The sequence below is a fragment of the Amblyomma americanum genome, chromosome 4 (genome assembly GCF_052857255.1).
Source record: "Amblyomma americanum isolate KBUSLIRL-KWMA chromosome 4, ASM5285725v1, whole genome shotgun sequence".
NCBI lineage: Eukaryota > Metazoa > Arthropoda > Arachnida > Ixodida > Ixodidae > Amblyomma > Amblyomma americanum.
This window is the reverse complement of record NC_135500.1, coordinates 158,014,147-158,036,721: the sequence shown is the minus strand read 5'-3', so window position 1 is coordinate 158,036,721 and position 22,575 is coordinate 158,014,147.

Sequence of the window (22,575 nt, the reverse complement as noted above, 5' to 3'; positions counted from 1 at the left end):
TCGGATTTGTGGGCAGTTGCATCTGGCATGAATATCGCCACACCGTCGACCAAGGTCACCAAAATTTGGAGTAAAAATATTTATTGCTTAAAACCGCCAAATAAGCAACCGGAGGATAGAAATAAAGCATCAGCGTGACTGCATTCGCAAATAGTGGATAGTTACAGATGTTGAAACACTGTCCTGCAGTAAATTTTACAGGCAAAACCTGATCTTGAATCCAGTAATGTTTTACTGTTTTTCTGAGGTGGATGTAGAATGCACTATTTTTTTTTAAATTTATTGCACTTTGTTGATTAATATCACTCGCCTGTGAATCGCTATTGCATAAAAACGGTGTGTGTAACTAAGGAGCTGAGCGCGCTTACGTGCAAAAAAAAAATAGCTCGAGGTAGAACAGTGACAGATTGCATAACGTACATTTTGTGCTAAATTCCGCTAGAGCACAAAATGCTAAGGCGCCCGTGTGCTGTGCGATGTCAGTGCACGTTAAAGATCCCCAGGTGGTCGAAATTATTCCGGGGTCCTCCACTACGGCACCTCTCTCTTCCTTTCTTCTTTCACTCCCTCCTTTATCCCTTGCCTTACGGCGCTGTTCGGGTGTCCAACGATATATGAGACAGACACTGCGCCAGTTTTTTCACCAAAAACCAATTATTATTATTATTATTATTATTATTATTATTATTATTATTATTATTATTATTATTATTATTATTATTATTATTATTATTATTATTATTATTATTATTATTATTATTATTATCATTATTATTACTAAAAATTGCGAGGTTATAAATTTTTGTTCTATGTTGAACGAAATATAATTTTCTAGAGAGAAGCGCACCTGTAAAACAAATGCTAAATACGTCATTTTAAGGGCAGAGAGGAGCGAGACAAGTGCTGTTAGGTAGCTGGAAGTTAGGCGTGTTATTAGAACTAGACGTGTAACCTACGTGTAAGGTAGGTTAGGCGTAGTATTTTGTAGAAGTTTTTGGTGCAGCAACTGGATAGAAACCTTGACCTTTGCAGCGACCTACATCCTGGGACGACCATGATCACAATCGAACATCCTCTCAATTATACGCTGACGTCGATGCCGAACGCCTTAATGGCACCAACCAGCGTGGCAGGCGCATTCTGTAGTATCATTATGAAGAGAAGGCGCAGTGGTGTCTGCTAAAAAGAGCACATCTATGCCTTATATGAGAAAGCCACTTTAAAATTCCACCTTCTAGAAATTTTACGGGGCGCTAACTGCTCGCATCTTATACGTTTGCGTTGCAGTTAATATGGCGTGCTAAACATCAACTCTCCTGTGACCCTTATTTTATGCTCGCGACATCGGTCATGAGATACTTGAAGACATGACCAGAGCTATGTTACAGGTTATGTCATCAGTAATGTCTACTTATGATATTGCATTACGTCGCTTTATTAGCTGGTGTCCCCCGAATCCTGGGATGTTGAATAAGGAATGTGTACAGGAATCAAGAAATTTACGTAGACAACTGTCGTAGGTGATTGGCAGGAAGAGCTCAGTGAACAGCACTCCGCGCTGCAAATGAAGGAACAGAAAAAAAAGAAACATCAACTACACTGCAAAGAGCTCAAAACCACCGCTTATATTTCATCTGCATCATCCTTCACAAGCTAGAAAATCAAATAATGAACGTTGACACTTCAATAGGCGGATAGAAGTTATGTCGCGCTGGGCGCAAGGCACGCCATATTGCTAATACTTTGCGCAGAACAACGACGTAAAGCAGTCAGCATTTTCTTTGCTCTCGCCGTCTTTGCTTCTCGTGTGGGTGAAAGAAATTGCACCGCGGTAAAAGTATTAGTAATAGCTTCATCGGCTCTAAAACGAGCTCTATAGTGCAGTGTGATAAAGCGGCTACCACTAATTTTGTATCATAAGTATCGGTACAGCAAAGGGGAATCGCTGGTGTTTGTTCTCACAGAGCCCAAAACATGGGGTGGAAAAGTGGATAGAAAAGGCTTAACTTTTTCGCAGATAGCTGCTGGTAGGTGCGCTGTATTCTCATTTTCCCAGAGGAAATCCCTATCGTCCGCCTGTCGAGTCTGCCTCGTTACTGGCCGTTGGTCCGGGAGCGTAGGCGCAAGTAGGCAATCGGCCCTTCTTGATCAGTCCCGCTGTCCTGTCAGGTGTCTTCTGTTGGCGTGTAGGCGTTTGTGGCAAAACGAAGCCACGAAATGGGGTGAAGCTCTAAGCCTCTTCCACGATGTTTCCGCCCACCAATTCGATCAGTGGCACGTACGATTTGTTTGTCTGAACATGTGGCTGCTTATTCGAGAGGGAACAACTTTCCTTATATAAGCGCGCAAACTGTACCGCTTTTTTTCTAGTCCTCGGGAGCATGTACGCGATTTTGTGATAACAACATACCTGGGTGTTTCCCAAGACGGCCTTTAAGGTTTGCTAGCCATTCCGCGCGAATGGTTGCTTTAAGCAAAACGGGCGTTGTTATGTTTTTGTTCAGTGAGTAAGCCGCGCTCCTAGACTCAAGCATGACCTTGGTGTCTTCGACGTTTGTTTTTTAAGTTTATTTTTAGAATTTGCAAGAAAGGCTGTTCTACGTTCACACCAGACAGTTTTTTGAACACAAACCCGCGTCTGTCGGGGCTCGATATGTGTTGCGATCGCGGTTTTCGTTTCTAGGCTAAAAATAAACGCAAATGTTAGTGCTCGTCCTGTTAGAGGGAGGAAATGGAGTCTGAATTACAGCAGCCGAGCCAGGTTAATGCCGCGCACTCAAGATGGCGGCCTGAGATCACTAAAGCTTGAAATTTAGCGAAAAAAATGAATTACAAATGTCGCCACCACCGGCTGTTTCTGCACTAAAACTGTGCGGATGTCAATACAGTCCCTCGCTGATGTCTGATGATGCTTCTGCACTGATGTCAAGAATTGGAATCTAGCGGGAGTAAAAAAAAATCATTGTCTGTTGAAATACAATTTTCTCACCAAAAATGTGCCTATTGCTGCACTACAAACACGAGCATAGCCAAAAAGAGCTATGAAATGAATTTCGCTAAAGAATGAAAAATTTGCCTGTGTTGACCTCAGTAATCTTGTGAAAACACTGGATAGCATGGGCATTTGTTAGTTATCCCCTAATTTAAGTGATGCGTTGAGCGTTATTGTCAGTTTTCTAGCCTTCGCGGTAAACAGGGTGCGAACAAGAAATAATTTTGGCACTCTAAGTAACGCAGTTTTTGTCATAGAGTTTACTCGTATTTACCTCGCTTCTTTCGGATTGCGCGCACCTGAAATAACATCTGGTGCTTATAATTATGACCTGTTTTTATGTATTTCTGCAGCGAGTTAATCCTAAATTAACTGCTGGCAGTTTTATAGCGTATGCTCTACTACGGCAGGTTTCCTTAGGTCATTCTGCAAAGAAACTTTGACCTAGAGCTGGCTCAGCGCGAGTCCGGCCGATCGTAGTGACGTTAGGCCACACCACGCTACTCTACAGCTGTGCCGTGGTGCTCGCACCTTCGTCAAGCCGTGGCTGCTGTGCCGGAAGAATCGGTGAGTGACGTCACTCTGCAACGCGTTACCTCCTCCAGAGAGGATGAAAATCCGCTCCGTGGCACTCGCTCCTCCGTCTTGCTGTTCTTGTTCGTATATTGCATTTAGCGTCTTTTCTGAATACGCGCCAACAAGAGATCCTAGCATTCCCTTAAAAGTTCAGAAAAAGTCTTGATTGCCAACAAAATAACTATTTGACCGTAGTGCGCAGGGTAATTAGCAACAGGGCTCCACATGAGATTTCACATGATTTTGCTAAGTTTCCGACTGTCATCAGTGTGCTCTTTGCATACACTTGTAGGGTCTTCTTTGTGACTATTAACTCTAGAGCTTTGTGTGAATCACGTATCGTTTGTGCAGTACCACCCTCTCCAGATGGCATTCCGTCGAACCCTTTATTTCAGTACTGAGTTGAACATAATTATGCGCCAAGGTTGTTTCCATCTCCTACACTGCATAGAGAACGCTCGTCGGTTTCCGTTTTTATCCGTACACTGTATACACTGCACATTGTGGGTATGTTTGTATTCTTTGATATCGCCCAATATATTAAAAAAATATATTTTTACATTCTAGTAAACAAGATAGTGCGAACGTTTGATATTTGTAAAAACGCCTGCCTTGTCTGCTCTGCGGGAGCTGGCAAAACTAGATTACACCTTGTGGGACAGCCACCAAAACACGGCTTGACCCACTTGCTAGAGAAGGCTTCGCTCCACTCGGTAAACCTTTTCCTGCAATCTTTTTTTAAACGTACACATATTTAGGCCCGCTTGTTGAAGTCATAATTAAAGGCGGCTTGCGAGGTAAACTTAGGCTTCAACTTATTGAGTAGTGTATTGCCAGGCACTATTCGTCAAGAGATTTGACCAGATATAAGACTAAAACAAGCTGTTAACATGCGATTACATGGTATCAAGATGGACAGGCAGTTCTCCTCTCTGCTGTGCTGGTGCCCGCTGTTCGATTTTAATTGAAGAATTCTGTAAATTAAGGTACTTATATGTGACATTTGATATCTTTCGACAGCGAAAAGGTGACCACTTCATGTATATAAAAAGGCAGCAGCAGGTTTTTCATGTACAGATTTATTAGCATAAATATTTGCATGCACAGTGCGCACATTATCGGGTCTCTTACAGAATCGATACGCCAGACGCCTAAAATATAACTAAAAATTGGTCTTGAGGACAAGAAATGGCGCAGTAACGGTCTCACATATGTCGGTCGACACCCGAACAGCGCTGTAAGTGAAGGAATAAAGCAGGGAGTGAAAGAACGACGAGGTGCCGTAGTGGAAGTCTCCGGAATAATTTCGACCCCCAAGGACCTTCAACGTGCACCGACACCGCACAGCACAAGGACACTTTCTGCGTTTCGCCTCCATCGAAACGCGGCCGGCGTGGTTGGGTTCGAGCCCAGCTACTCCGGCTTATTACGGGAGTGCCTTAACCACTGAGCTGACGCGTTGGGTAAAAAAAAACTATAACTAACGCGCGTCGTTTGCATTTCTTCTTTCCTTCATTTTAGTTGCCCTTTTCCAGCGAATGCATCGATGAGCAACACAGCGGCACTTCTTCGATGAGGAAGTATATGTGCATTGATTAGGTTGCGCAATTTTTCGGCGCTTCACTGAGACAGAATTAATGCAAGCCAGCTTACTTCAACCGGATGGTGTTAACGATAGGCGGAATCGATCTTATTCTGCAATTCTAATTAGGCTCGATGAACGTGGCCGTCGAGATCGTACTTCAGAGTGCGAGACTACGTTCGCAGAGAATCTCTCGAAAGATTTCGCTCGGTCAGACGGAATATTTATGTTCTTTCTATTTTGTGACGTTTCATTTGTTTCGCTTCATAAATTATCACTCTTTTTCTCTATATTAAATTTCAACGACAGCTTGCTGTTATACGGCAGGAACTGCTTGTTGAATTTTCAATTTGTTCTTGAGCGAGCACTGCAAGTTGAGTGGTATCTCTCAATTTTTCTCACATTACAATCGCACTTATGCATTCATACACCGCATTCTTTTTTCCTCACTTCTATGTGCGGTATCATTTATATCCTATGAAGAATGCTGTAGTTTAAGAGGCCTCGTTCTAACCTTAACCCCAAGAAACATCCAGCTGCGAAACGGTCTTACTGGAAGCAGCCAAATTGTGACCGAGTGAGTTGACAGGCACCCACTCCAATCAGTCTCAAAGGACCCATTTTCGCTAATTCTCTCGATTAACAATCATATTATACAGATTTAAATACGATTAAATAATCTGCATTGTAAACATGGTCTGTTCTGTTCACATAAACATATTTTTTTTAGAATTCGCATAAAAATATAAGTATGGGCCTAGACCCCGACTTCATATCAAGACTAGGAATAGACATCCGCATTTAGTCGAAAAAAAAATAAATGCCTGGGTCGCTGCAAGATAATGCACTGCCTTACACAGCACGTTGGCAGAAACATCGTTTAACTTGATCAAAGCCTGCGGCAGCATCCGTTGGAGCGTAGTGAGCCACTTCATTGTCTCTCATGATGTCGTATCTTTGGGCTGCTAGTACATGGGTTTAGTCCTACTCTCGTGTAACGGACGTAAAAAAAATGGAAAAGATTTTATGGATTCCGTAAGTGACAGACCTTGCCAGCATCAAGAGTGCATGCTAAGCAGCTGAGTTTTCTTTGTGATCCTGGTGATGGCATCCCAACTTCAAAAGAAGTCCTCTGTTGCAGTAGTCTCTGGGGTAGTTGTGCAGTAGCCGACCGATTGCATAACGGACAGTTCCTGGCAGCAATTGCCGGCAAATGACGATAACGTTTACAACTGGCACTTCGGCTCTTGAGAGTTATGCACTGAATTTCACATGCCCTGCTGTATTTCCTTCCAGGATTACTGAATATATGAATAAATAAATGGGTTTCCGCAAGAGCCAAACACGTTCAGTAATTCAACTATGCTAACTGGGTTTCTATGCCTATGTCTTCGGTTGAAGAATTATTGGATACCAGTCGAGTATTACAGCACCTTCGACGTATGCTCTCGCGCAGGCTTGGCGTAGGCAATTTTCTGAAAACGCTCATTCCTCTCTTGTGAACTTTAGCTTAGTAGGGACTTGCAGCATCACCTGGTTATTCATGCTGCTTGAGAGGCACATCATCGTCAACAACGACAAGACGCATTATTGCACAATACCGCTGTCAGCATTTCCATGCACGTGTTCATCGAGCGCCTACTCTCGACGGCCTCTTCTTACCGTTGGGAGACATGCTACAACAGCATCGAGAACAGCTGATTGCCCGCTTTGCGAGCTCCAAACAATGGCACTGAGTGATTCAGCAAATCGTTTTTAATACTATCAATCTTTCCATCATAACTCCCTCTCAGCTGCTCTTCTCCTCCCCCCTCCTCCGCATCGCCCCCATCGCCAAAACACGTTGCGGTTAATTCCAACACCGAGTGATACGCTGCTCGTGTTACCCGCCATACTCGTCGCCTTGATTCGACCATCGTCTACACAGATGCTTCAGGAGTTCAGGTCGCTGCTGCTTACTCTATTGCGCGTCACAGCCAGATCGTGTGATACGTCCTTAGTCCTTGCACTGATCTCACCTCCCATCGCTACCCTCGAAACTCTACCGAAAATCACCAGTATACGAGACTCTCCCAAGCACACCCTAACCCCTATACTTATAGGTACACCGAGGGAACGCAAGCTGTACGCGCTCTTCATATGATTCGCATTGCTGCAAAACTGCGAGATGATCTCCAAGAGGATTGCACCAAACTTCCTCCTTGCGCAGTCATTTTGGAATAAATTCGTGGTCACGGTGAGCTCCAAGACAGTGAGGTGGTGCGTCATCTCGGCGGAGATCTTCAACAACAGGCGTCAGGGAAACAATGGTCTTATCCACATATGTGGCACACTACTCTCCATTACAAATGTGAAATAAATCTTCACCATGACAAGATTACAGCAGCCCTTCCTACAAGCCCTGTTTCTGAGAAATCTCTACCACACGCCACAAAATAATTCTCAGGTGCATCCACTGAAACACGCTCATCACCCCTGCCCGTTATTTCGTATACCGCCTACGACCCTTTACTGCATGTTAAATTTGCCTCTAAACATATGCTAAACCTGAGCAATCCCTGTTATTCTGCCATGTTGCTTTTCAATCTCCCCTGGACCCATAGTTCCTTCCCACAACGTGGAAAGAGTATACCGGATTCAAGGTGGAAAAGTTACAACGTATTGAAGGCCTTAAAACTTTTATAGTGTAGATCTCGGTCCGCTTTGAATAAAGGGTTATACGTGGAGACATTTCCGTTTTTTTTTCTCTTGCAGGCACCATGGCTGGCTACAGCTCAACCTACCGACTTGAAATAGCATAGGCTTATGCTGCGTGTCTGAAAAACTTGTTGAGCTTAGGTGCCTAGGTTAAAGAAATAATTATGCACAACTCTTGCTGTCGCCTCAGATTAATAACTACGTGTAGTTGGCTCTTTTTAGAACCTGGTCCATGTGTTAGAAGCTGCGAAAAGAAGTTCCATCTCAGAAGGAAATGCTGTCTTATAAGACAATAGAAACGTTAAGCACGTTAAAATATCACAATAGAATGCGCGACAAAAGAGCGAATAAATAAAAGTAGCAAAACCAAACGTTCTGAGTGCAAGCGGTATAATATGTCGACTAAGTATATAAAAAAACCTTTCAGTCAAAGGTAGGCGTTTGATAAATAGAACACTTAGCTCTCAAATTCTGTTGAGATAACCAAATGCAGCTTTGTACTAAGCCTTAATGCAGCACGCCCCATCGCTGCTTAATGAGGTTACTTGCAGATTTTTTCCAAAATTATGTTATTTCGTTTCAAAAAGAGGCCTTGCTGAAGCACTACCGCGTCTAATGCGACGTGCCACCAGAAAATAGTGACCACTCTATGGTCCGCGCTTGAAGGCACTTCAGCGCACAGTGTTATGCAGCACTACAGATGCGGCCATGGACAGCGCGAACAGTTCCTTCGATTGAGACTTGACTGTTTTAGGCATAAAGCCTTCGCGCAGCATCATTAATGCACCAGCTACGATTCATTCTGTAACGAAGCAATACTACATAGGCAGGCCTCTTGTGCTGAGTTGCGGCTGACCATAATTTCCTCTTCATGTCATGCACCTCAGTAACACCGAACAAGTTAACGGAATGGCTCCCGGTAACAATCCGCCTGCCACGTACGAGTTCAGCACACACTTGTAAAACTGTACCTTCAGGTAGCGACCGGTAAAAGTAAAAAATAAACCTCTGACATGTCAGCCACGCATCTCCCCCACATATCAGCGCGTGACGAATACGAGGCGCATGCGCGCACCACTAGGTCATAGCCTCGATGCTATTTTAGTGTTTCCCTTCGAATAAATCAACTCTATTATGTCTTTGTCTTTTGAGCATAAAAACGCAGCGAAAGAACTGATCGCGATAAAGATCGTAACCATCTTGTCGTTTTTTATCATTTTTCACAGCAATCCCTGCTGATCGAAAGCTATCGATTCTCGATGTCTATTGTGTTCTCGGCTTTTATCACCGGACCTCATTAGGTAATTGTTTTACCTTTTGAGCTGCCGCGTACACTTCACATAAGGATATGCTCTTCTAAAGAGAGTACAGTAGTTCTATCACCGTCAGCACGAAACAAAGCAACAAACAGAAACATAACTACAGTGTACTTGAGCTGTGGGAAGTTTCCTGATGGCCGTGTGATCGTCTTTGCAGTTGATTTTTCTCAAAACCCTAAAAGGGCTAACATGCCGCAAAATATTTAGGTGTTTAATGTCCCGAAGTGACCCAGGCTATGAGGGATGTCGTAGTGAAGGGCTCCGGAAATTTTGACCACCTGGGACTCCTTAACGTTCACTGACATCGCACAGTACAGAGACCTCTGTAATTTCGGTCCCATCGAAAGTCAATCCCCGCGGCCGGGATACAACCCGCATCTTAAGAGTCTGCAGCTGAGCGCCATAACCACTGAACGAAAGCGGCGGCTCCAGAAGATATGTTTACTCGAATCCACGTCACTTCGTTTTGGCAATGTTTTGCCTGCTTAGTTTCAAAGATCGAGTATTCCATCTTGTAAACATTGAAATAAAAAATGCAAAAGAAACCAGATACTTAGTTTTGATGCTACGCAGCCCGTAGAGAATGCAGCTTTTATAACGCGTCAAGAGCCAACGGCCGGTTGAAGGGCGCACTCGTACCTTTAGGAAATTTTTTTTCTTGACTATTTGGCTTCACAAATTCAGCTGTATGCGACTTCATTTATTTATGTATGGTTTGGCTTGGCTACACCGACGGTGGCGACGCGGCTCCACCCACTAACCGGCGCTTACCAGTTGCGCTCTGAAATATTTCTGCTTAGAAAGTACCTCAAAAATCATAATGCGGAAGCATATGGAACGGAGATGGGTGTGCAGTGTCTCATGTGGTTCAAAAAGTCCGAGAGAACACCTGCGGCGCAGGACAATTGAAGGAAGCGACACCTAAGCTTACAGTGCATGGAAGAACTAGACAATGCGCCTCATAAACTATCTGCGCACCGAAATTGGTGGTCGCTAAAAGATCCCAGGTAATTTCCATGGACGAGAGGAAAGATGGATTTAGCCGAACGGACAGGATCGTGGATGGTCCGCACGGACCGCTACCGCCTGACCTTAAGCTACCAGCCGCAACGCCGCCACCGCAACACAGACATGGATCGAAAACACTGAGTTTTTTACTTTTACCTACAGGAAAAGCTGGCGCCCCGTCTATTGGAGTTTCCATAGGGCTTCCTCGAGATCACCTGAGCCACCATGGGCGCTCTAAGCGTCATCGGGCGGAGAACTACCTATTGCATAACCACAACTTTTGGCCAAAAATAATGCAAAAATTAACGTTTTTCGATAATAAAGCGTGATCTAACATTCAATATGCTGACTATAAATTGCAACACATGAGCAGGAAAGCATGTAAAGGCAAAATTTGCCCCGAAATAAGAGATGGCTTGCTCTCCTATTGACCGTGTACTGCACACCACCGAAACTAATATTTCTTGTTTAACAGGCGCGCTTTAATAGGAAATATGCTTTTAAAAAAGTGTTGCTTAAACACGTTAAGAGGTTTTTAATAGAATTCCGGAAAACGGAAACCTTTTATTGGCGTCATGTGCTGTCGCGTTTTTGCTACTATGACTTTTGCGCACTACGTTCGCGCCAAAGTCGTCTGCGCGCCATGGACAGAATGGGACAATCTCAGTAACGCCACTCTGTGTTTCCAAAAAAATCCGACTGTCCCGCACAAAGTAGCTCGCCGGCCAATAATGCTTTGAGCGTCCATGGTAGCTGAGGTGCAGCGCCGCCAGCTTTCCTTCTTGTTAATAGTAAAAAACTATATGACTGAGAAACAACGGTTGCCATTTCTTTAAGTTCGTTTGGACGCGGAGCGGGTTTGTTTACCCGATGCGCTTGCTCGCTGGTTTGCTACACGCTAGAAAGCCGGTTTTTCTCTTCCTGTACAGTTCTCGTTTCGGCACGGTTTTAGACAAAAGAGAATTCTAGTCCGTGTTTAGTAATGTGTATCTTCTGCGACGTGCTTGTGCGTGTAATCGTTTCAAACTCCTTTTCTTGTTCTGTTGACGCCTGAGTGCGACCACCGTTCTTATTTTTGTTGTTTTTGCTCCAGTGTGAATGCGGTTCAGAAAGAAATACATCTCAAAACACAAGATATCATCTCTTTCTTTGAGCGCTCCCTGAGGAGTTTCAACTGCAGGCGCTTGTTTTCAGCACGGTGAAATTTGAAAAGCATTTCTTAAAACGTTCGCTGAGCGCCATTACGCTCTTATTGTATACACGTGGTTTCTTGGCACATGATCGTTTGGTTCACCGCAAGTACTTCCTTATGAGTGTCGCATGCTTCGAGCAGGAGATGAAAATTTCGCTCTGGTATTCATGTCGAGAATCTCCGTACCCGAGCTTTCTGAGCCGCGCAAGCAACTCAAGTACGGCGAGATGAAGAGGACGCGCGGATGTTGCGCTGTTGTGCGCTGCCTTTCAAGTGAACACTCGACTTCCGGATAGGCTCGCGCAGTGGTTTCAATGTGATCCCCGTACCTGTTTACCATCCGCGATCCGGTCCGCTTGTCTGTATCCAATTTTAAAGGTATTCACGGGATGCCGTTCCTGCATTTAGAAATATTCCAGCCTGGCTTGGATCTTTCACCGAACCGTGAACTGAAGAATCTCTGGCGTTTCTATCTTTCCCGCCTTTTAGCCTCTCCTTTTAGCGGAAAATACCATGAATGGACAAATTGTGGCATTTTCAACATTTATTATAACAAACCTGTACTGCGTTGCACTTCAACTGGTGTTTGGTATCTACTAAGCCGGTTGCAAAGGCGGTGCTTAATAATTCTGTTAAACTGTTTCCTTTTCCTGGGTAGGAATACTTAAAAAAGACCACTGACTTGGATATTTCTGTTATCCAATAAACGGAGATCAAAATAAAACTTTGCTTATTTATGAGAGTTCTCCACTGATAAGTAGCGAAATCTACTTCTGCACTAAGTCATACGCCCAGGGTACTCAAAATAAGAGAGTAATTGTAACCGTAAGGCGAATAATTAACAAAATAAATGAATAGATTTACTCACAACATAAAGCGGTCATATTTATATAAGAAATTTAGAGGCAGTCGAGTGCTAGCACAAGTCCATTGGGTAGAGTATACTCCTAGAATGGCTAGCGCCCTGAGATATTTTCATGCCCAATTTTCACCTTGATCAGCGCATTTGCTTACGCAAGGTGCATGACGATCGGAACAACACTCCTCCCGACATGGCGCGGAGTTTTGTCCCCAATGGCATAGAGCAACCCAGGAAGCTGATAACTGTTTCCATTTCACTTTCGTCCATCGAAATGAAATAAACGCTTGACGCTACGTGAGAAACTTCACGTCAAGTGCGGCCGCCTTGCATTACTAATTTCCCGAAACCAACAGAAAATCTGGGGGCGAATATCCCGTACACGCGTGCTCTTGGAGGTTCTAGAAATGGAGTAGTTTTAAATACGAACACCTATTAGAGTAGCTTAGAAATGCGACCAACTATGCGACCGCCAAAGAATTCATGAATATGTTTTAGTTAATGAGTTTACCTAACGGTAATAATTATCATCTCTGTTTTGTGACCCAGGCCACTAACTTATGTGCACAGGTGGATTTCGCGTAGCTCAAAAGCCTAAATTTAAGAACTGTCTAAACATAAATTAGGTCACCGTGTTACCAGGGTTCTGAGAAGACTAAATAAGTTTCAAAAAAAATCTTTAGGTTGTAAAAATATGAATTTTCGGCATAGTATTACCAGTGTTGGTGGACACCGGAAAGCTGATGAATTGTTTTTTGTAGTAAGCTGGTTTACTAATATCTGATCAATAAAATTTTAACTAGCACTGCTAAGCAACTTGCTGCATTGGGAGATTTGTAACTGGTCCTTATTAATAGCCATAACACTTTTTAGAATTTTGAAAATATGATTATCCTTGGCGCTGTGGATCGACAAAATTTGGCTCCATCGTGCCAAAATACAGGCGCTTTCGAAGCACATGCAGCTAAAGCAACCTTTTCAGTGCTCATAAATAGTCAAACAATACTAATTTTGTCGAGCAATAGCGGCAGGGGTAATTGCGTTCCCTAAATTCTCATAAGTTAAATCGCTATTACTAACGACCGGCTACAAATATCTAATTGCAACTGGGCGCCTAATTGTAATAATAAAAAGTTGAATATTTAAAGTTAGTTAACCAGACTACTTTCAGCAATTCAGACTCTTTCTGCGTCCACCAGCACTGGTAATATTATGATGAAACCGTCATATTTTAGCTAAAAACATATTTTTGAGAATTACTTCAGTATGAAGTATTAAGTGGAACATCTTGTATGCTCAGCACTGTATAGGAAATATTTTCCTTCACTAAAGTATGGCAGCAGCACGCGCGATACAGCCGACAGCTGTTGCTTGCTTTTAGTTAGCTGTTATCAATAAGAGCATTAAAGCAAAAAGAGAACCCGGTGACGGTGTCAACATCCCATATCCAAAATTGATTCTTTGTTGAACTTCGGAGCTTATTGATTCCATGTTGACTCTGAACACGAAAAGCAAAATTGCGCTTATAGGTAATCCGTCGCGGTGGCTCAGTGGTTAGGGCGCTCGGCTACTGATCCGGAGTTCCCGGGCTCGAACCCGACCGCGGCGACTGCGTTTTTATGGAGGCAAAACGCTAAGGCGCCCGTGTACTGTGCGATGTCAGTGCACGTTAAAGATCCCCAGGTGGTCGAAATTATTCCGCAGCCCTCCACTACGGCGCCTCTCTCTCTTCCTTTCTTCTTTCACTCCCTCCCTTATCCCTTCCCTTACGGCGCGGTTCAGGTATCCAACGATATATGAGACAGATACTGCGCCATTTCCTTTCCCGAAAACCAATTATTATTATTATCATTATTATTATTATTATTATTATTATTATTATTATTATTATTATTATTATTATTATTATTATTATTATTATTATTATTATTATTATTATTATTATACCTGACATTACGATTTATCTAATGTTTGTTGTAAATGGAGGTCAGTGGCATGGTTGTTGCTTAATATCAAATGTTTTGTGCCTTTATCTTTAAAAAAAAACGATTGTACATGATTTTGACTTACAGTGTGTTAAGATACGGTATTACAATCTTTGCCTTTTGCTCAGATCGTTGGGTATGTATGAGCGATAGCATATATTCTAAATATTCTTAAAAACGTTGCGTACAACACACCCATTTTGTCAGCTGGAATTATCTTCCGTGAACAAGGGATCCCAAATTTCAACTCCTTATTCATTGATACTGTTGTCCTTAAGCACTATTGGTACAGTGAATTTTAACAGGAAACTACCCCGACCAGACAACTTAGAAAATATAACCGTTATTTTGTTCCTCGGTCAAACACGAGGTGTGGTGCGGCCAGGCGTTGCGCTTATATTCCGGCTGCCCTCAGCAAATTTCCAGATGAAATATTTAAGGCTAGCTCTATAGGCAAACTCAGAGCCTTACTGAAGAATGAATGTAAAATTAGTTTTAGGATTAGGGCAATCCGTATTGCATTATTAGACTTTGCGTCTTTATGATATTGTCAGTTTTGTTTTGAATGAACTTACTAATATTCAGTGTATTCTTTTTCATGCTTGTTATTCTGCTTTCTTCGTCTATATACGCATGAGTCATACCTTTCTGTCACTATGTTCTGTCACTATGTTTTCTGTCACTAAGCCATCTTAAGGCTTAGACCGCCCTGTCTCTAACCGCAATAAACCTCAGCCCAGTGTTTGTGCCGTCCCTGTGTTCTCCCACGTCAGTCTAAAAGTGCAATTATGTTTGACTATGCTAACTACCAACTTGCCCAATTTGAAACCCTCTCAATGATTACAAGGAGACTTCCTGCGCTGTAATTCCTAAGGGACCCTTTCACTGAATGGAGGAAACCTTACCTAAATGACGCTGAGTTTTTGTGAAAGACATGCACATTTTATTTATTTACTTATGTTAAATATCTTGCTTCCAAATACTCAAGAGCTGCGCCATTGTCAACCTTACATTTTACGCTGAATGCTTTGTTTTTTGTAGCTAGCGCTTAAACTTATGACCCCTTTGCTCCCTGCGTGGAGCAAGCTACCTGACGTATGTTCGTTGTTACACTACGAGATGTTTCGCGGAGATAGCCAATAATATGCTGGAAATTCTGAGCCCTCGGCTTCCTCACGCGAACATGCATAACTCCTACGCGGAATATTTTAACCAAGAAGTTAATTGGCGTCCGTCAAGTAGGTGCGGCTATCTTAGCAGTGACGACTGCCTAGTGCAGGTGTCACTGTTGCCGCAACCGCACTAAGTTTTTCTGCGAATACGCCTTCGACTGCCTATGAATGAAGCTTTGGGTTCCGTGAAAGTGTCGTTATAATTTCGTTGGCTTGCTTTCCGTCACCAGTGCATGACTCACGCACAAAATTTTCACTGATCCCAATTATTTTCAGTAAGTTGCAAGGAAAAAAAAACCCCTCAGTAAAGGGTGCGAGAACACCGTATGGGCGACAGGGTCAGAAATTGACTTCTAATTTTCGCTGTCTTATAGAAGCAGCTGAGATAATGGAAGTTTTATAAGTTGAACGGCACGTACATGGATTTGTGAGTTACAGCTAATTCTAACTGTCGTTAGCAAGACAGCCAAAGTATATTAGCTTAAATGGGCAGCTGAAGACGAAGGGGGCTTTAATCACATTAGCTGAAGACGATGTAAGCACTGCATTAGCTATTAAGGCATCAATTTTTGAATTTATGCGATTTGCGGTATTTGACCCCTTAACGTCTGTAGTGCGGTCCGATTAGAAACGCTCAGTTTACACCTCTCTTCCATCTACCTTCCTTCGCCACTTCATGGCCCTACCCATCTCAAATCGTGCTGTCAGCTTCCTCTTCTGTAAACTGACAATTTTTATTATTGACTTCCGGTTGAAATGTGCATGTATTCATGATTAATCTATTTTGCATGAAGTCCTTAAGCCCAGCCATGTTAAATTTTTTTTTAGCTAATTCCATTGAATAGGTGAGGATTCTATGTCTGATGTCTACTTGAGCGTAATATCATTTTAAGGTTTTGAGCATCATTTGTTGAGTGCCTCGGGTTTGAAGCACATTTTCCCGTCGGCTGTCAACTGTTGTTGATAAAACTCACATGTCCGCTTCGGTGAGCCAGAAAATCTATACTTATAGTTTATGTTTCATACTTATAGTATGCATGCTACACTGCCCAACATGCAAGAGGATGTGCACTAAATTACCTTCACAATGTTACTCAGCGGTCAAGAACCTCGCTAGTGACTCCCTGTGCTTTTATCGTTTGGAGGGGGGGCTTTTGTCTCATGCACTACGCATAACGTATGACTACCAGTATACCCTATCTGCACCCTTTATTTCGTGGCTTTCCGCACAACTCCTTGAAAAATATCGCAAGTATGACGGATCCCACTGCAAATAGGTCTGACGCTCTCCGAGCGCAATTTGCCAAAACGCTTTGTAATAAAATTAATAACAATTGATTTAGTTTCTGGTGTAAAATGTGAAAGAAAATTTTCCTTGCAAACTAGCTGAGATGCTTATCGGTGGATCGGTTACTCTCTCTCGATTCCTGCCTGAAGAAAAAGTAGTCAGTAATCGTGCCCCTAATCAGTGTGCCTTTCGCACCACTTTTCTTAAAGTGGAGCAATAAATAACTAGAAATCGATATTTATTTTGAATAAAAAATGTATTTATCGCTGATACTGAATCCAGAATTCTTGACATGAGTTTTTATTGTGAGGCAAGTGTGGATTATTGTAAGCTACTGCTATGGAAATATTGAAGGTAACGATCTATATCTGTAATGCGTAGCAATTTTTTTGTCGTTTGCACGCATAGACTAGGTATGACTGCCATTCAAAACAAGCGAGGAACATTTTTGACGATAGCATAAGCGGTAATAACAAAAACTGCAAATCTGCCGATCAGATCGGCAGATATATTGATTGTTATAATAAAGTCTTGCGCTATATGAAAAAGTCGCGTTTATGAACTATCTCCGCTTGTTCACAATTCCCAGGCATTCGTGGGTGGCTAGCAGAAGGGGCGCTACTGCAGAATGCATTTCTTGAACATTCTTCATAGACGATATAGTGTGAATAAAGTTTTCCATAGAAATGGCTTTGGCATCAAAGGTGGCAGTCCCCCTTTCCTCCCTGCAAGCTTTCGGCATCTGGACATTGGATAAACATCCCCGCAAATATCTGATAAGTGTTGGAGACACGAGGAAAAAAAGTATAGTGCGGCATATGTTAATAAGATGGCATATAGGTTTTCAGCAACCAAACTATACCCCGGTGTCCAGTAACAAAAATTCTTGATTGGTCGAAAGAGCGGTGACGTCAATAGCAGCGTGAAATTTTAAAATCTGAGCATTACATTGACCTAGTAGCTTCCATTGCTTTATCATCTGAGAAAGATACCTATCTGACCCGAAAATGAAACCTAATCTACCCGTTAATCCTCTTTCATTCACATCATACAGCCAAAAAAATCCGCCCACTAATCCACCCTAATCTGTTTTTTGCGCAATGCCAACTTCCAAAATTTTTGGTGTCTTTTGGGTTTTTTGGTGTTTCGCCTTCGCTTTAAAGCTTTCTGTTCTTTTATTTTAAAACGTGGTTAAGAAGGCCCAGAAGTTTTGAGTTTGCCTATGCTTTGCCTACTGGTCAGTTGATCCGGGTAATAGGTTTACTTGGTTTAGTCGCTTACCCTGGTGAATACTAAAGAATGTTTTCCTAGTTCTTTTCTTACTGGAATAAAAATATGGCTTAGAATGTTCGACTTTAATTTAATTTATTCCCACGTAAATGCACTTCAATATTTAGCATTTAGCTAAACCCTAAGATAATCGACATTACACAGCGCATAATGTATTTACATTGGCCACCTTTACATAATTTAGTAGCATAATAGCAAGAAAAAATATTTACGCTCAATATCAGGCCACGAAAGACGACAAGTGGCCAAAATACAAGCAGTTCAAGACTTGCGAACGCTTGAACGTGCTAGGGCGGAAACCTTTATGGCCAGTGCATGAAAGAGTGACGTCCCTACTGCCTGTGACAGTGATCCCGCAACAGGCAATACCAATATGTAACTGGAGTGACGGGCTGCGGCGCTTGAAGCCATGTCCCGTTGCCGCCTTGAGCTCAGATGAGCGGGGCACTGCTTTGTCACGACGGTAATATTTTTGGAGTGTTTTCAACTTGTTTCAGAAGAATCCCAGTCGTTGGCAGGGTATTAATTCGGCAGGAGAATACATGCTGAGAGCCTCCGTTAGGTTCTGTTATCGATCTATATGTAAAGACTGCGTTATGAGACAGCGACACCATTGAAATTCGCTCGAGTGAGCGCTGCCTTCAGCGATGTTTCGAAACTCTAGCGTAGGCGACTGCTTTAGTTGAAGTCGGGCACACTGAAAAAATACCAAGTGTGGTTAGTAACGCTAGAAGTGGGGGTCTCACAAAGCTTTCAGATTGAGCGTGGTTAGTTTCGATCCCGATCGAGGATGAGAAAAGAGGGAAAAATCTACCCCACCAGAAACTGCCCAGATATATGCGAAGCAAGTTGTGCAACTATCTTTATGAAATGCGCCTTCCTTGCCAGCATGACAGACGGTCCCTTGAAGAACACAAATTCGTGAGAGCAAGCAGGTAATTTCGGAACCTGCATGCTTTTTTCTCTTTTTTATGGCTGATAAACGTTAAAACCACTCCGTCTTGGGCGGTTGAAATCGAGTGCAGAAAATAATATATCGTTAGAAAAAGACGGAATGTTCTTGTCGAAACTCCTCTTGTGGGTTGTGTACTGCGAATAATTAAGAAGTGTTACTGACTCCATCCGGCAATTAACTTGAAGAACTTGGCATTGCAGTTCTCCTCACAGCTATTGATTCCTCAGCAACGCGTTCAACAGTGATTTGGAGCACGTGGAATGAAAACGCAGGGAAAATGCAAATTAAGCACTTCAAGAAACATGTAACAAGGACAGTCCGCTAGAGTTGCGAAACAGCGATGCAATCATAGCGACAGAACATTTGACTGAGCCTTTCGCAAGCATGATCGTTCCTGGTTAAGTAAGCAAGTGTTTGCTTAGAACACTAAGGTTTCTCGTGATGAATATGAAAAGCTAAGCTTACGCGATGTACATTGAAGAAAGTGCGTTTTGTCCGCACTAGTCCCTTTATTTTAGCTCGCTCCTGAAACGCAGTGAACTAGAAACAAGATCCGGCTCCCGGAGGAGAAATCTAAAAAAAAGTATAGCAATTACATTGTGGTCATGTATACGAAGGAAATACGCATATACGCATGGGAGATTCTGTGATGCTAAAAAAAACATCTGAGATATAAAATTTTTTTTCGCTCTGCGCCGTAGTGAGCAGAGTTTCACTTTTCCTAACATAAATTGCGCCAAAATTTTTAACCTCATTGAGTGGAGAGAGAAGTAAAAGTCGAGAAATAAGTGTCTTATTTTCCACCTGAAGAACGGGTCAAAAACTGGCAGGAGGACGAACTCACTAGGCATTGACAGTGATTTCCTGGAATTCGTGCCATTAACGGACTCTTAAAATGACATCTTGCCCAGCTTGGTGCCGCAAATTCCAACATCAATTGTCTGGCTTCTACATAGAGACCTCCAGCAGGCCGAAAGGCGTCTTACAGAGAGCCCTTGAAAGAACAAGCGCGTGTCATTCAGGGACCGGCATATCTGCAGTAAGGCGGAGTTATGATTGCGACCGTGTACGCTTGCCTATACTTATTTTCCTTGAATTCTTTTTAAAAACTTCCGGCACTCAATTTGACCCCGTGAAATGTCTAGAGCGGGCAGTTTTAAGCGCAGTGCCCAAAATTTTGAGATTAATGTCGAAAGCTAAGGAACCTTTCGCTTCATGCGCCCTTAGAGAGGCAGCGTGCAGAGCAATAAAGGGCGTAAGGACTGCGGTGAATTTTAAACACACTTTGAACAAAGGTGTACCCAGACTTCACTACGCTGAAGAAGCCTGAACCGTCTCTCTGAGGATTGCCGTTAGCGACTTACTCTCATTTGGCCTCAGTGCGCATATTATGGACAAAGTACTTCGCTCGAGGGGAATTTTATGGCTCAATGAGCAAGTGCTTCGTTGGGCAATAGCTGCTTACACCCAAATGCTTTTGCTTCGGTAGCTGAAAATTGATGAATTATTTTTATGTCCCTTCGGGACCAGACGACCCTGATGTTTGTGCTGAAACTAAGGGATATTAAGTGGCAACATTTTATTTTTGATGTGCATTCGCACAATCAAACAAACTGCCGCACGGGGAGACTTTTCGGTAGGTGCTATATTTGGTAAGATGTGCAAACTCTAAACTGTCGTGAAGGATATCATTCTATTTCTAACGTCTGTCTACAAACCTGCGTTTTCCTTGGGAAATAAAACCCTCCCACGCGTTGTGGAAAGTGCCGTATTTGGTAGTGTGGTCGTGGGCTGTGTCCTGTAGACGTCCGTATGAACCGTGGTTTGCACGTCAGCCGGCTAATCTGGGTAGCCTAAAATTCGATTGCAATGAATGTGGGGTGGGCCATGCAAGCTAATTATGCAGTTATAACTGCAGCTAAATCTTTTTCGCAACAACATGTCACGCTTAATCCCGGGTTTCATTTTTCCCCACTCTCGCTAAACACATTCCCGAATAAGTTAGCATTTTGCGGTGATTGCCGCCTGAATGACATTCAGCGATTGGAGGATGTTGTGCTTTGAATCACAGCAAGTTATGATTGAAATTTATACTGTCCATTTGGTGCTCATGAAGATTCTTGCTCAGGTCACCCTTAATCCTGTGGAGCATGTCGAACACGGAACCGCTCTCTGTGGTTAAGGGAGAATAGTTGCCGTGGAAGTAGTGCGCTTAATAGAAGCGGAAGCTGGGCTACGATACTACTCTCAATGTCATGTTTCCTCTGCAAAAAGGGGGGAACACCTTCTTAAGTATCTCGCACGAGTAAGAGCTTTTATTTCTTTGAGAAGACGAGGTTCAGACAGAGGATTCGAAAAGACCAGCGCGGAAACAGACAGGGACACGAGAAGAAAAAACACTGACGACAGGACGAGCGCTCGTCCTGTCGTCAGTGTTTTTTCTTCTTGTGTTCCTGTCTGTTTCCGCGCTGGTATTTTCGAATCATGTCACACCAACTCGCCGAAACGGCAATTTTGGTCAGACAGAGGAGTTGAAATAAACTTGTGCTCCAAACACTTCATAAAAGTAAGGTGAATAAGAACTCTAGCCTTATACGGGTCTCTTCTGTCAGCAGCACGAAAGTACCACAAAGCTCAAAGAATCAACACTGGATGTCGTCATGCGTGTTACTGCTCTCCTTTTGTTTGAATTTTAAGTGACACATCATACGTTTCGTAAACGCCCACCCGTGATACATTTTTCACGTCTGTTTCAATCTTCAACCTGTTCAAGGTTCAAGGTTTGCTTATTGCATGTTTATGGTACAAGATTAGAAAAACGTTGGAATACCGAAGGAGGTCCCAAAGTCATAGACTGTGGACGGTACCTCCTGTAAGACCAATTGTAAAAAAGAATTACAGACAGCAGATGCAAAAAGAAAAAAATAAAGTTGTTGGCATCATTAAAGAGCAGTGAGTGAAATACGAGAAATAATGCAAACCCTTATTTGAATGAAAAATGGTTACACACCTAATAGCGTACAGACCAATACAAAACACAAATCCTAGAATGATATAAATGACAAAAGTAGTTCAATTTACTATGTAAAATACTATTAGGGGGATTGTAAAAACTGACGGAGAGCGGATTTAAACGCACAGATATTTGATGATTGTATAATGCTAACTAGTAATGAATTCCATAATGTGGTGGCAGAGAAACGAACTGTTTGCTTTCCATGATTAGTGTTAGGTTTAGGGAGTAACTGTGATTAGCAAAACGCGTGTCGTTGCGACGCGGATTTTGGTCACTGCTAGTTAACGAAAATGAAGTAGATATCTAACGGATTTGTACATAAGGGTACATAATTTGTAGTCGATTATTTTGGGCACCGATAAAATATTGTCTGATAGGAGCAGACAAGGGGCTTTTACAGAGTAGTGACTATAAGTGATAATTCGAATTGCTTGATTTTAGATAGTTTGCAGAGAAGATAAATGCGAATAATACGTGTTTCCCCAAGATGAAATGCAATACTGAATATGGGAGTGGCTGAACGAGTATTACTGGGAAATGAGAATGGGAACATAGAAATACGGGCGAACTTTAATTAATACTCTGATACCATACGCCATTTTTCGAGAAATAGATGAGATGTAGGTCTTAAATTTAAGATATTT